We start from the raw sequence: 14,948 nt of genomic DNA on the forward strand, positions 1-14,948 counted from the left end.
AGCATGAATAATTGATCAAAACCATCCATTTGCTGCAAAGGGGAGTACTAGTGAAATATTAATAACAGTGCATGAGCTAATCTTAGGTTTTACTTGGTGACAGAGTGACAAGAAGAGGTTGGAGAAGCCTGGCCACTGTCAGCTCCCAGGTCTGGCTGCACTGGGAGCAGGGCACACTCCAGGGCTCTCCCAGGAAAGTGTGCAAGTCCCACATTTCCAGCAGAGAAACTGGAAATGCAGCTTCCTCCCAGCGACTGGCAGTGACTCTTCCAGCTGATAAACCCATTCCCAGATGGATATGGGTCTGGAAGTGTCATTCATGGAGGCTGTTGTGACCACGCTGTCTATCCTCTTGTGGTAGTCCTTCAAAACAAAGCCAGGGTCTTGGTTAGACCCTAACCAAGTTCAAAGTTCCTGGGTTTCTTTCAGGAAATAATTCAACTTTGTGATGGGAGGAAATACATGAAAATATGACTTTGGTGGGTCAGCTGGCCAGAGGCTTAAAAGAGTAAAAAGCATGAGAAACAGATGGGGGAAAAAATATTTTATTTTTAATTACACCTGTTATGCCAGTCATTTTTACAAAACTGTGAGGAAACAAAGTAATGATTTTTGAGAATCTGATCTGGCAGAAGCTGACTCACGGTTCTTCTCGTACTTTCAGCCTCAATCTCACTCAGTTTTTGGTGAGTGAACCAGTCAGCTTTGACACAGTAGCAGAATGGGCTTTCCCAGGGCCCCTGCCCTGCACAGGGTGGCTGCCACAGTCAAGATAAAGCTGCTCTGCTGCAAACTCAGGCACTGCCAGAATTTCAAACACCTGTCTTCTGCTGCAAACCATGGCAGGAGGAAAAAAAACCAGGATTATAAATTACACTGCTCTCCTCAACAGTAGGCAGCTTTTTGCCAAGAAAAGAACAATTCAATTTCCTTTGGATCCAGATGAAAATTTGCACACAAATACCTGTAGGACTGAACAAAATGTCATGTCCACATGAGTTCACTTGCACATGCATCTTCTTGAACACTCTGACTTTATAGGGTTGGACTTCATAGATTTTTAAACATTAGAAATTTTACATCCTAGACTGTCTGCTCTGTGTTTAGCTTAGATTTCTTCTTTTCCTTCTCAGCTTTTTAAAATGCTATATTCTTTTGTATCTTCCTCTTTCTTTGGCATGTTTCCCTTTATTATTTCATTTTTCCTTTGCACATATTCTTTTTCCCTGCTTTTCCATCTACCTCTTGTCATTTCCTCACTCCTACCATGGCAGTTTCTGCTTGCTTGCTCTCAAGCTTTGAAGCCAGCATTCCTCAAAAAATTTGTAAGGGTTTTCAGATCAGAATCTCCACTACTTGTTTGCAGCCTCTCACACGCAAGCCTGGGGCCCAAGCTTTGCACTGAAATTGCTGCTCAGAAACACAAGCAGTTATTAGTTCCCTGTCAGGATGGGAAATTTTGCACAACACAGAAGGAACTTGCTGGGTTTCTACAGCACATCTGAAAAAAAAAAAAATTTCCCCTGCATCTCCAAACTGAAGGTGTTTTGTTTCCAGCCTTGCCATGGTTGTGTTTGCAGAGCCAGTTCTGCTTCTGGAGCTGCATCAGGGGACCTGCCATCCTCCTGCAGGTGAGGGTGGAAGCCAGCACTAGGCTGTTCATGCCCTGTGCTGGGTGTCAGCCTGTTGCTCAGAAGGAACACATCCTCCAGCTACTGCAGCTGCAGGAAGATTTAAAAAATTTGCATTTTTTTCAAAAAAGAGGGGTTTCACTGCGGAGGCATCATATGGGAATCAAACACAGGAGGGACCTCTCTACAGCTGTAGAGGCTGTAGTGAGGCTGGGGTCAATCTCTTCTCCCAAGTAACAAGTGACAGGAAGGAGTAAGTGGCCCCAGATTGTACCAGGGGAGGTTAATACTGGTTATTAGGAAAAATTTCTTGCCTAGGCAGGAACAGGCTGCCTAGGGAAGTGGTTGAGTCTCCATCCCTGGAGGTGTTTAAAAGATGTGTAGATGTGGCACTCAGGCACATGGTTTAGTGGTGGACTTGACAGTGCTTTGTTTACCATTGAACTTAATTTTATCTTAAGGGTCTTTTCCAATCTGTGACTCTACTATTCTACTGTTCTGTGATCTGAGTTAGGCTTTTCACAAAGGTCCTGAATCCAACAAACTCTCACCTGTTACATCTCTATTTTTGTAAAGGAATGTGAATTAATCTAGTCTTTGTAATGTTTTTACACAGTGATTAACGAGACTTCTGAGTCAGAGCTTGTATTGAGGATTAATCTCTTCCATGACACATATAAATTAAAAATACAAGAGGAAAAAGCTTTGGAAGGGGGAAACATTGCCCCTCTAGCAATGAGAAACACTGGTTACAGCTGGCACCATGAAAAGCCAGTTATGATTCCTCCATATTTTCAATATCAGCATAGTTTATCTCAAGTAAGCAAAAAGAAGCTTTTCCTTGATTTTTTTGGTTTATTTTTTTAAAATTCGTCTTCCTGGTAAAATATCTTCCTCTCCTAGTGGTCAGTGTTGATATTTCTTGGAAGATCCACTGAGATAAGGGTAGAAGAGATGTGAATACAAAATCCCTGCAAGGCAACTGAAGGGTTTCCACCCAAAGGCATGCTCCTATTCTCAAAGCCTCTCTCTCTAGAGCAGTAGCCAGGCTTTGGCAGTAACAGTGGCCAAGACACACCTGAACAAAAATTTGAGGCAGCCTGAACAAGTTTTAGCAAACAACATTTTTATCACCTGACTAAGAATATAGACAGGAAGACCCTTGATATTGGGATAGTTGTTAAGTTAGAAATCCTACAGAAGTCACATGTTATAAAAGAGAAGAGCAGACTTTAATTTTGCTCACTGCTAGCAGTGAAATATTTTTGAGGGAGCACAGAGAGATGGAAGATCCACCACTTTAAAGCAAATACCACAGTGAAGTGTCAGACGTGTGTCAGGTGCATGAGTCTGATCCCAGAGGTGCTGCCTGTGTTGCTCCCTATGGATATTATCCAGGAGCTGCCTGCACTGTGAGGAACAGGCAGAGCACATCCACAGACAAGCAGAGGAGTTCTTCCTTTCTGCACCCTCACTGCTCCATTTTCTGTGCTGCTGTGGCCAATGCCTATTGAAAGCTAATGAGGCAAAGACATCAGGTGTGTTTTCAAATGCCAGAGCACTCAAAGGAGCCCCTAAAGCACTGTTCTTGAAAAAGAGAATGAAATTTTATCTGGAGTATTATATAAAAGACAAACTTGAAACAAACATTAAGTGTTCTTTTGACAAAGCAATCAAGAGGCACAGGGGAAACTGAAATGTTAAACAATTCATAGCAAACAAAAACTCCACAACTGTATTGATTTTGTCTGTCTGTCTGTCTGGGTGGGTGGGTGGTGTCAGAAATTTAGAAACCAAGACCCCCCAGTAGAAAAGCCCTGTACTACCCAAGTGACATACACAGTAGTCACTTTGCCCTCTTTGCTGTCACAAAGCATGGAAAAAAAACCCAAGCTGTTCCCAAGAGCTGCCCAAAAGTCCCCTGTCTAAATAGCAAAAGGAAAAAGAGTTTGGCCTTATTCACATCTGCATCCCACTAAATAAATGTACAGACTATGACATCTCTGCAGGTCACCTCCAAGCCATCAGTGAGTTCCATTTCCCCAGGCACTCACTGACCAGAAGGGAACAGGCGCACACAACCCATCCCCTAAACCAAAACCCCAAAAGGGACAATGTCACTAGCCCCAGTTTCCATTCCTCATTGTACAGCTGAGTGAGTGAGCAATATCTTTTTGTCTTCTGTTTTCCTACAGCTGATTTCTACAAAAGATCCTGGAGACTCCAAGCACTGTGGTTGCAGGAACTGAAGAAAGAGGAGAAGAAAGATAGAGCTCCCAAAGGTCTTGCACTCTGATAGATGACAGAGAGACGAGGTAAGAGAATAGACAGAGAGAAGAATGGTTTGCTCTGCCACCATCATTCAGAGAGTTGCAAAGCATGAGGGAAAAGGAAGGAGATCTTTAATTTTTATTTCAAGCTACTTTGCTAGCCAGGGCTAAAGGTCAGGCACACAGGAGAGGTGAACTGAAAGATTAGCACAAATCATGAGATAGCTCAAGGCAAAGAGGGCTCAGTGTCATGAACAGTCTGCCTGCTGGTTAAACTTGTTTTTTCTCGTTTAATGCTCCTTCAGGCATTTCTGTGTCTTTGGCCCCCTGGTGAGTTATGAGCTTCACATGAGCAGCAGTGAGTTTCTGACAGGACAGGAACTGTAAGTCCTTTTCTAAGCATTACTCTGTAAAGTGTCTAAGGTTTAGGTTTGACTAGGTGTGTTCTTCAGCTCTTCCCAGCATAACATATTACATGACTGAGTAGTTGTGTCATGAAATATCTATTTAGCTGTCAGAAACACTGGACAGAAACTATAGCAGAGTCAGGCAAAGATCTCATAATGAAGAAAATCCCACAAATTTGCCTTGTTCCTCTCTCTTCTGTGCACGTGAGCTGTTCCTGCAACTGCAACAGGAAGAGGAAGAAAAACTGGGGTCTGGCTCTGATGGCTTGCAACAATCCCACACACCCCCATCTCTTCCTGACTCCTGCTCAGAGCAGTATGACCCACCACGCTCCTGAGCAGCACAGTGACGCTGTAATGGGGCACAGGGCACACTCTGGCTTGTAAACCACACTTAAACAAGAGGGTTTGCAGGTGCCTTTGAAAAGACTAGATTTAGTTTTTGTTCACATTTCCACACTCGTCTCAGCTGTATGTTGCAAGCTCTGTTTCCTCCATTGCTGAAGAGCTGTTGCCTTTAATCCTAAAAGTAAGTGTACTTCCATATCCCAGTGGGATTCCAGCACTGTGGGCTTTCTCTGCTTAAAGCTCAGGGACACCTTTGCCAAGTTAATTTCTGGACACAGAAATATGAGGACAGCAGTCAGCTACAGCTACTCTATGCCCAAGGGTACATTCCTCCAGTGAGTGCAAGAGATGTAGACTCATGAATCAGAAAGAAATTATTGTGCATTTACTAAGATCCCATGCACTAGCTGCTCTGCAGCCTTACATCAAAACTTCATGGCCTCCCTTCCCAGCACAGAGGTATCTGCATTCTCAAACCCCAGCTTTTACCAAAGGACATATTTTCACCAGGTCTTCCTACCTGCCCTTGCAAAAGAATTGGCATTTAAGCAAAGGCTGTGTGCTTGTGGCTTGCACCAAAAGAAACATCAGGGGAGATGATACTCTCCCTCTGCTCCACTGTTATGAGACCCCTAACTGTGCTGCTTCGGGAGCCAGGACCCCTACACTAGGGCATGAACCTGCAGGAACAAATCCAGAGGACAGTCACATGGAAAATCAGAGGGCTGCAGCACCTCTCTTATGAAGACAGGCTGAAAGAACTGAGGCTGTTCAGCCTGGAGAAGGCTCCAAGGAGACTTTCTAGCAGCCTCCCAGCACTTACAAGGGCATACAAGACAGCTGGAGAAGGAATTTTCACAAGGGCATGCTTTAAGATTAAAGAGGATGGGTTTAGAGTAGACATTAGTGAGGGTGGTGTGGCCCTGGCACAAGGTGCCCAGAGAAGCTGTGGATGCCTCGCCCCTGGAAGTTTTCAGGGCCAGACTGGATAAGGCTTTGAGCAACCTGGTCTAGTGGAAGGTGTCCCTGCCCATGGCAGAGGGAGCTGGAATGAGATTATATTTAAATGTCCCTTCCAACCCAGACTAATCCATGATTCTGTCCAAAATTTCTGGGACAATGCCACTGCACAGATTCTGTGCACCTGAGCCAACACAAGAGAAAAATGAAAACCAGTGTAAAATGACGGCTTTCATCTAATGGCTGCTTTTGAATTTGCTTGAAAAATTGATCTCTCATTTAAGTGTGTAGCATTCACACAAAATTACTGGGGCTCATTAGTATATCATAGTGTTAATACTACTCTACCTTTTCAATGGAATGAATGCCCAAAATGAAAAAAAGGAAGGAGTAGGATGTTACTTATTAAAAAAAAAAAAAAAAAGAAAAAAAATGTGATTAATATTAACAAATATTTTTATTCCTTCTGATAGTAGAAACCAGAAGTAAAAAGTTTCATTTATCCTGTTACTTAGAGGAGACTGAAGGTAGGTCTAAGGGATCTCTGGTAAGGACATTCTCTCTCTCTCTAATAGACTATAAATTTTTTCCTCATTTCCTGGGAAGTACCTCTCCTTTGGTATCTCTTTTCTGACGTAGCAATCTCTCTGAGGCAAACAGACAATATAAGAACTGAATTTGCAATATAATTATAATTTGCAATATATTTATATATTCAAATATAAATATAAGAATAAAGAAACTGATAACTGCCTCATCATAAAACACTTACCATTATCAAGAAGCAAACTGTGCAAAATAGTATTTTTCTCTGGCAGGAACTTTAAAATTATTTGTCCCAAATGGCCTGTGCATACTGACACCTCCAATACTACCCAAACCCCAGGCTTCCTACTGACAACACATTCAAAGACAGTTTATTTTTAAAGAAAAGCTTTTTGAAGGTAGATGATGGTCTGAGACACACTCTTGCACAAGCATGGGAGACCTTCAGTGGCCATCACCTTTTCCCCAGCAGGAGGGGAACAGCATGGTGGTTCTTTTTTTGCCCCATTTCCCCCTGGCATCATCTGTCCATGTGATTCCATGTTATTACTGCAAAACCTCCTAGGCAGCAGATGCCCCCAGGATTATCAATTGATGGCTCCTCAGGTATCTGACTGTTCCCAGTCAGAGGTGGCTTCTTTGGAGGGACAGCCCCACCAGACACCTGGAAAAGGCATTTGGCTTTGGGTACCTGGTGAGGGGGATACTTTCCTCTGATTCTTGTTCTTTTTGGCAAGAGCAGCCAGGAGTTATTCTGCCTAGCCTTACAATAGAGCAGTCAGTGAGGACTCCTCCTGATGAGCTGGTCCAAGATAAGAGCTGTTAAGGAAAACTAGGGGGTTTTCTTTAAGAACACATAGACTACTTCATTTTAATTCATAGGCAAAAAAAAAAAAACAAAACAAAAAAACAAAAACTAAAAAATCCCCCAAACTGATGCTGCTGCTCACTGCTGTCCCAGCTCACACTTCCTGTGTTAATCACAGTTCTGACTAACTTAGCTCATTAGAGCCAAGCAGATCAGGTCACTAACATGCAAATGGCCTCACTGTGTCTGCAAAATGCAATCCAAGCTATTTCCACTCATGCTGTGTTTCTTTGCTGCTTTCTCTAACCCTGGTTGAACTGAGATTCTAGAATGCCTGGATGCCTTAAACTGGGTAATCTGAAATCCAAGTTTTACTTTGAAAGCTCTGACCTGGATACACAGGTGAAGAAATGGAAGAGTGAATTTTTGGCACTGGCCTATACAAAAAGACAGCACACCTGTGGGGAGGGGAAGAAGAGAAAAAAACCTCCCTTTACAGAATGTCATGCAAACAAGGACTGTATAGAAAACAATATGGCAAAAATGCTAGAACAGTTTGCTGATGCTCAGTAGAGATGCTTCTGAATTTAAAAATTGAGTAAAAAATGTTTAGTCTATTATGTTTTGACTTGTCACTTTTTTTTTTTTTTTTGTAAATGCAGAGAAGAAAGAATTTGTCTGTAATATACACTGAAATCTCATCTTTGAAGTTCTTCCCATAAGCAAAAGAAAAATTACATTGACAACTTCCTAAAGTCAGTCACTCAGGACCCTTTCTATATAAAAATCAGAGAATATTCTCAAATTTCTTCACATAATCATAAAATAAAGAAGTTGCTCTAAAGATATTATTTTAAGATATTTTTTAGTGATTCAACTTGAAACTTCTGCTTAAGAGCAGACATTGGGTTTTATTTCCTTGTTACCTAAAACGATTACCATATAAAACTATTAAAACAAACAAAAAAAGGCAGTAACTGGCTTCTTTTTCAGATTTTTTTCCCATTCAGTTCCTCTTTAACCCAGCACATTGGGCTCCCTTTTACCAGTACATACAAAAACATGAAACTTCTTGGTTTTTTTCATCTGCCCTGAGAGGGATAGGCAATTCAATCCCAACAAGGCAATGAGCATTTGTAAAAAGTTAACAAAACTGCTTTCATTTCAAGGTTAGGCAGCATAACTGCACGGTGACAGGAACTATAATGAGGAAAGAAATTCCACTATTATAAGAAAATGGCTATTTCTGTCTGGAGGAACAAACACATTTTGTAAAGTACTCAGGTCTCGGAAACAAATATTTTTACCACTGCATTTACAGTGCTTTATCTTTGGGAAAATCAATTCCAGAATGATGCTGACCTCCTTTTCCAAAAGCATTTGGAGTTGCCAATTAAAATGTGACGTAGATGTTCAATGTGCTGCCACACAATTCTCCCCAAATATTTTGACACTAGAGTTCTAACCATGTATATTTCCATCCTGTGGTACAGAGTTTAAATATGCTGAGAAGAAAAGACTGTGTACATGTAGGTGGGATGGAAACTTTGGAGTTCATCTACCCAAACCTCATATGCAGTGAGTCACATTAAAATTCAATGCAAAGAGGAAGGAAACTTTTCTGATGTAAATGCATGCTTACTTGGCTCATTCCTACGAGTGTTCCCAGCTAAAGTGGTCCACTTTCTGCAGGAAAGTGTTTGCAAGAGCAAAATGAGACGCGTTGACCTTCTTTTGGGACTTTCTTTAAAGAAAAAGCCCTGCAAACAACTTCAGTGGCTTCCTGAAACAGTCAAGGGCATACAGTCACAATCTAATAAAGGACTATTAGTGCTAAAATGTCACAACAGGAAAGGAAGAGTAAATATTGAAGGTTCAATAATGAAAACCAACAAAGACACATTAGTTTTAAACTAGGGAAATATGTTAAATATTGATTCAGGGCAAAACCCTGGGGGAAAAATGTATAATGATGTTCACAATAGAAACATATTAAATACGAGTAAAGCAGACTAAAATACAAATTAGGGTTTATTTAAAACACCGATTAAGTAGCTTGCTTTCTTCCCATAAGAAATAAATGAATTAGAGGTCTCCTTGAAAGTGAAAAGGAAGTGAATGCACTGCAAGTACTGAGAGTCACCAGGTTACAAGGTAAGAGAGAAAGCAAAAGAGGAAGTCTACAGGCTGCAGATGTGTACATGAGGACTATTCCCCATTTCACTCAGACTTTAAAGCCTGCATGCAGTGGAACCAACATCAGGGCTCTTGGCTGGGTCGGGGCTCTGCCTACAGGCAGCACAAGGAGAGCCTGAAAAAAAGCAAAATACTGAGAGAAAAGAAGTATACTTTCTTTGCAGAGTCCACAATTAATTTAGAAATCCAACTCTTTAGTCCAAATTGTAATGCTGTTACCTGTTTGTCAGTCTTCCAGTTGTGTGCTCCCTATGTTGTCAATGCTAAAGGTCAGCAGGAAGACTAGCAGCATGGTCCTAGCTTCTGGGTGAAATTAATTCCATTTTGGTAAGGCACAGCATTACAACTGGTACTTATTTCATCCACCCCTCAAAACCAAAATGTGGATTTTCTAATAACAAGAAAGAGACCACAGTTTTGGATTAATTATTGTATTTTCCTGAGAAAAACCCACTGATTAATAAAATAAATTAATAAATAAATCTGATTATTTAGCAGTAGTACAGGTTGCACATCTTCACGATTGTTAGAGGAACACAGGGAGTCACTTTCATCCCACCAGTCACCCAAGACAGATCTCCAGTGGAGACCAATGACAGAGACTGCTGGGGACCAGGCCACAGACCCTCCCACGTGTCTTGTCACACCAGACTCCTGCTCTGGCAGTGCCATCATCCAGCTGCTCTCATGGCCCCTGCCATCACTGTGGGAAGGTTCTGGAAGAGAAAGTGGAAAAGGGCTCCTTTCCCACCAGGGAAAACACACAAGCCTTTGAGTGAGATGGTAGTTTAAGCGCAGCCCTTGTAATAATCTTTTATGCTGAAACAAAAAGAGATGGGCTTTGATCTTGCAAACACAAAGGCCACCTTATTCCTTTCATTCGAAAGGAAAAAAAACCCAATTCCATAGCAGCCTGGAGATGTTTGGCCAGAAATCCCTAAAAGAGCAAAATTTCATCCTCCTTGTAAAATACAGGGCGCAAAAGTTCCTCTGGAAAGGAAGTGTAAGTCACACTCCTGTATTCAGTTCTACATTTACCTCCAAGGGAAGCCTGCAATCCAGTATTTCACTGTCAATGGCAGGAACAAATGCAATATGTTTCAGCAGGAGGATTCTGGTATCCTTTGGGTATCCTCCTGAGTTTTCCCGAGGCACACACCTACATCTGACCAGCAGTGTGCCCAGGCTCCCAGGTTTGGATGCTCCCCCTAGCTGCACCCTAAGTCCAAACCCAAAGGCAAACAGCATGCCCCTGTTCCACCTCCCAGAGACAAGGGTGTCAGGGTGGACAGTGAGGTGTCCCACCAGCCCCAAGCACCACTCATGGGAGTGCAGCTCCATAATCCAGGCACAGCCATTGCTACTCCTGCCCAAAAGAGTTCACAGCCCAGCAGGGGAGAGCCCTCCACATGGCACACAGATAATGTGTTGTGTTTGTTTGTGGTGATGTTTCCTTTCAACTTTGCACTGCTAAGCACAAAAGCCAATGATGAAATAAATCACTAGGGCACTGTATTGATCCTTGAATGACGATTACATAAAGATAAATGTAAATGCTTTGGTGCATTAAATAATCCCTCTCTAGCACCTATTATGCATGTTGCAGCCATGCCCTTAATTTCATTTATGCAGCTTCTTTTGGAAAGACATCCAAATTTTCCCCTCAGCCTATTCCACTCATTTTACTCAGTGGAATACATGCAAAGGAAGGAGAGAAGCACAAGAGAGAGAAAAATTGATTGCTGCCAGCATGGTAGGGAAACGCTAACCTTGCAGGCAGGAGACAAACAGCAGAGTCATCTGCAACATGCAAACCAGCTTCTTCATTTCCATAGTGAGGCACAGGAAGTGCCCTTCAGAAATTTTAAAAACTATTACAGCTATAAAGAAGTTGTCCTTAGTAGACCCTGTGGACAAAAGCAAATTTAAAAAATAAATACTAAGATTAAATCTATGAGTGAGGCATTTTTTGACAGAGAAAACTGTGGTGGGTGGTCAGTGTTCACAGAACACAGATGCAGACTACTCATCAGTCCCTAAATGAAACTCAAGAGGCTTTTCTGTTATCAGAGATCCTAAAACTGCCTCCACCTCAGTGTCCCACCCTCACCTTTGCTCGTCCTGCCTCTTTCTCTGCCCTATCCCGCATTTGTAAGTCACTCTCAAAAGACTTTGTACCCAGCTAAAATTTCTATCACACTGTATCAAATGGGACTCGCTTGTATCAGGACTGCGGTGCCGGGACTATTTCTCAAAATAATTATATAGCCGGGGTTAATTTGAAAAGGTTTGGCTCAGCTCGACCTGGTTTGCACGAAGAAGCACCAGCTTGGCACCTGCTACCCCATCCAGCACAGTCAGCGGCACTGCTGCGCTAGGGCACAGTGTGACACCGACAGCAGAGCCCCGCTTCCCCCTCTTCCCCCGCTTCCTTCACTCCTCGGTACCCCCGCACCGCTCCCCGCAGCCGGCAGCATCATCCCGGTACCCCCGCACCGCTCCCCGCAGCATCATCCCGGTACCCCCGCACCGCTCCTCGCAGCATCATCCCGGGATATCCGCACCGCTCTCCCGGTCCCCACGGCTCCCGCACCGCCGCCGCTCCCCCCGACAGAGCGGTAACTGCTCCCGGAGGAGTCCGCTTCATAGTTACTTTAATTTCAATTTTTTTTTTCGTAAGCACCGAGGGGGAAATAATAGTAATAATAATAATAATAATAATAATAATAATAATAATAATAATAATAATAATAATAATAAGGACCACCATCCATCAGCACCTCGTCCATCCAGAAGCACATTACAGAGGATAGTTACCAGCCAGAGCGGCGCAGCAACAGGCGATGCCGGGCCGGGGGGCGGGCGCGCTCCCGCAGCCGCAGCCCCTCCGCGCGCTCCCGCCGGCGCCGCCGCCCGTGCCCCGCCCGTGCCCCGCCCGTGCCCCGCCCAGCCCCGCCCAGCCCCGCCCAGCCCCTGCGGACACGCCCCGGACACGCCCCTTCAGCGGGGACCGTCCCCAGAGCCAGCCGGGGTGCGAGCCTGGGCGGTCACTGCGTTGTAAAGAATGCCTCTGTAAGGAGTTCTGCTCCAAACTGATGCACAGCACAGGTGCTTTCTGCCCCAGTTCTGATACTCTGCAGCAGAAACTTCCTGGCGCTTGTGCGTGCTTAGAGCAGAATACAGCTGTATCCAGGTTTCTCCTGATCCACATATGTTTGTTGGGCATTGTTTTTCCCCCTTCTCCAGACCCAGACTTTGCTCTTCTCCCATAGTAAGGGTTCATCTCCTTTGCTCCTGCATCCTTCACCACACTCAATTCCCTCACTACATTTTTTTTTTACCCTTCTGCAGCACTGATGAGTCTTGGTGGCTCAGCTGCCTGGTGCTCTGGACTAGATTGCACCTACAGCAGTTACTGCAGACATGTTTTTGTGGCACCAAGGTCATGGGTGCAATCCCTGTATGGGCCCCTTTCAACTCAGATTATTCTATGACTCTCTTCTGATTTCATTTTGATTTTTACCTAAAAGCTCACCAAATATAATGGTCAGCTTTATCTCATGAGAAAATCATATTCCCTCTCCCTCTGACATGCTTTTATCCTTTCTGTCTCTAGCATCTTGAACACCTCTACTTTTCTTCTCTGCCAGAAGCAGAAGCACTGAGGTTTCTTGTTGACGTTGCATTTCCCCCACACCTCCCACTATGTCTCCTGCTTTCTTCTCATCAGCCTCTGTAATTTCAAGTTTCCTGTTGTGTTTTTACATCCTTCCCTGTCTCTGAGCTGTGCTGTGCTGAGAAATTAGCATTTCTCTATTTTACTCTTCCCCCTTTGACTCAGAGATTAAAAACTCTAATTGTCTCACCTTTTGTGACAGAGATTCATAGAACTATAGAATGATACTCACTTCTGCAATTCTTCCACCCCAGTTCCATCCTAGACCCTCATTTCTTTCCAGTCTGTTCTTCCTCCTGTTATTTTGCAGACAGTGCTCCTCAGGGCATTGATAACCAAATCTGCAACCATTTCTCATTATCTTTGATCTGTCAGCCAGTTTCAACAGAGGTTACCTATCCATGAGAGAAAACAAGCACACTTATCTTTAGATGTGTGCCCTAGCTGGGTGTGCACTCTGTGTCTTGGTTTTTATCAGTGTTGGAAGGAGACCCACAGGTTGCCCAGAAGGCTGTGGGATCTCCACCCTTGAGTATAGATCTGAGTAATCTGCTCAGAGCTTATAGCTCAACCCTGCTGTGAGCAGGAGCTTGGAGTAGAGACCTGAGATATCTTCCAAGCTGAATTACTCCCTGTGCAATATCCATGTGGCAGGTGCCAGAAATGTTATCCTGAAGAGGAAAAGACTGGAATGCTAAGCTGGAGTGTATCAAGTACAAACATGACTTTAGTGTTTTGTTCCTATTCCTCAAATTCAACTTCTTTGGCTCTTTAAGAGGTTTTGCATTGGGAGAGGGAGGAGAGTTATTGTTGTTATTGATTTGTTTGGTGTTTGTTGTTTTATTGTTTTATTTTTAAATATTATATATTCTTCCTCCTGTCCCTCCAGTCTATTGCAAGGGTACCATCCTCGGCCCCTGGTTAACATCAGGAACCATTTTTTGCCGTTTTGTACCTCATCTTGTTGAAATGTTTGTCCATTTATTCAAACTCAGCAGGGATATAATTAAACTCCAGGCTTCCTTCTTAAATTTTCCTCATTTCTTCCTTTCTCCAGCTCCTTCTTTAAGTGCCATTCAAGCCCAATAGCTGAGTGTCAAGTCTGAGCTCATTGTTTGCTTTGGGGCTTTTTTCTTTTCATCACAATATTTGTTTTTCTTTCCACCAAAGTTTTATATAATGCTGCACTTGATTTAAATTTATCTTGTCCACATGCAAAACTGCACCTAAGTCTCAAGTTATCTACTTTCTAATCAAATTACTGGGGGAAAAAATTGCCTAGAGGTGTCCTTGCTTCTAGGTGTCTGTGGCAGTTTTCTTAATCTTTGCAAATCTTTCTTTAAGCCACTAGCTTCCTGATAGCACTTTCAGTTTCTCTTCAAAGTCACCTTAATCAGCCCTCTCCCTTCTGTGTTTTCCTTCTGATTTCCAGTTCTTTAGGACTGAGTCTTTACACTGTACAATGTCTAAGATGTTTTCAGCCCTACAGAAGAAAATATATAACCAACAAACTCTGCAATTTAGGAAATAGATAATCTTGAAAATTACAGTGACTAAGAGATTTGCTAAAATTGGGTACTAGTAAGAGGATTTCTGAAACCAAATCAGAGATTCTTTGTTTGAAATCAGCCTCATTGTATTAATTCATAAACTAATAGAAAATTAGAAAGAAGCATAAAATTTCTACTTGCATGTTCAGCTCTTTCCCAGGGTTAATAGTTGCTCTTATTAGATCTGTTTGTCCAGCAGAAAACTGTTTCTGGGAATGGGTGGGATGGGGCATTTCTCTATTTTACTGTTCCTCCTTAGGCTCAGAGATTAAAAACACTAATTGCCTCACCTTTTGTGGCAGAGATCAGAGAACTATAGAATTATAAATCATAGAATTACAGGATATCCTGAGATGGAAGAGACACAAATGGATCATCAAAGTGTAGCCCATGGTCCTGCACAGGACCACCCCAAGTGCTGAATAACATTCTTTAATGCAAGCATTCAAAGTTAATAGAATAGCTTGGGGTTGTTGGAGTTTTTTTTTGTTTTGTTTTTAATTAGTGTCACTGATTTCCTGAAACACTAATGATAACTAGAAAAAATGTTAAATCT

General features: G+C 42.8%; 1 protein-coding gene across 2 annotated transcripts in view; it reads right to left on the reverse strand.

Annotated features, from left to right (window-relative positions):
- LCP1 (lymphocyte cytosolic protein 1) overlaps positions 1-12,088 on the reverse strand; it is a 47,152-nt gene extending 35,064 nt beyond the window's left edge. Inside the window, exons 1-2 of one of the 2 annotated variants that reach the window (XM_079308171.1) lie at positions 11,984-12,065; positions 10,936-11,073 (exon numbers count right to left, since the gene is read on the reverse strand). The gene's annotated coding sequence lies outside the window, so the exon portion shown is untranslated. Of the gene's footprint in view, positions 1-10,935; positions 11,074-11,983 lie in introns of both variants that reach the window. The other variant, XM_079308170.1, reaches the window with a different exon arrangement.
- Positions 12,089-14,948: the final 2,860 nt, after the last annotated feature.

This window comes from Erithacus rubecula (genome assembly GCF_903797595.1).
Source record: "Erithacus rubecula genome assembly, chromosome: 1".
Classification (NCBI taxonomy): Eukaryota; Metazoa; Chordata; class Aves; order Passeriformes; family Muscicapidae; genus Erithacus; species Erithacus rubecula.